Source organism: Oncorhynchus mykiss, chromosome 15 (genome assembly GCF_057628025.1).
Source record: "Oncorhynchus mykiss isolate SJ-2025 chromosome 15, ASM5762802v1, whole genome shotgun sequence".
In the NCBI taxonomy this organism is placed as follows: domain Eukaryota; kingdom Metazoa; phylum Chordata; class Actinopteri; order Salmoniformes; family Salmonidae; genus Oncorhynchus; species Oncorhynchus mykiss.
Genome location: NC_143036.1, coordinates 12498912 through 12500000, shown reverse-complemented (window position 1 = coordinate 12500000; position 1089 = coordinate 12498912).

Sequence of the window (1089 nt, the reverse complement as noted above, 5' to 3'; positions counted from 1 at the left end):
TTAGACTTGTTTTCTTCAACTTTATAAATATGTATTATTGAAGGTACAAATAGGAAAAATGAATCACAATTTTTGTATTTATTATTATCAATACAATTTTCAAAATCAGCAATTATCAATAAAATGCCTTTTTTCAAAGAGCTCACATGAAGAACAACTCCTCATTAAATGTGATATAAAAACAATACAATGTACAAACAATTGCCTAGTGTTACTCTGAGATGTATTTTGCAATGTAAATGCAATCTGCATTTCTTTCCACATTTTTTAAATGTTTTAAACAATTTCCATTTAATTCATGGGAGAATATTTTTGAAACCAAAATTAACCAAAATGAACTTCAAGCCTCAGTTCTCTCTGCAAAGATTATGATAGAGTTAAGAGGGTTTGTTAATTTACGTTCTATATCTGCATTTAATTATGGTCTGAAAATATACTTTCTATGAATAATTAGCAGTCATGACTTTCGTTTATATATATATATATATATATATATATATATATATATATATATATATATATATATATATATATTTCTATTCTAATGCTTAATTTGTTCCAAAAGAAACTGCAAACAAAAATAAATAATGTATACCACAATTACTACGGTGACATACTGTACGAAACCACAACTTTGTGTCATTTTTTGTCCATATACATTTGACTAGAATCTTAAACCTATTTTATTTTGTTAAATATCTAAGCATCATTCCATGTTTGTCTAAAGTCTATAAAAATATATATTTATGACAACACAGAAACAAAAATAAACGATGATAGAACTCCTGTATATATTTTGTCTCAGAGTATGAGACCTACGCATGCTATGTGCAATGACACACCATGTGTGTGTGGTATTAGTTGTGTGTGTGTTGTGTAATATTAGTAGTGTGTGTGTGTCTTCTCTCTCTCAGATATCTCTTCTCTCAGATATCTCTCAGATATCTCTTCTCTCTCTCAGATATCTCTTTTTTCTTCTCTCTCTCAGATCTCTTCTCTCTCTCAGATATCTCTTCTCTCTCTCAGACATCTCTTCTCTCAGATATCTCTCAGACATCTCTTCTCTCTCTCTCAGATATCTCTTCTCTC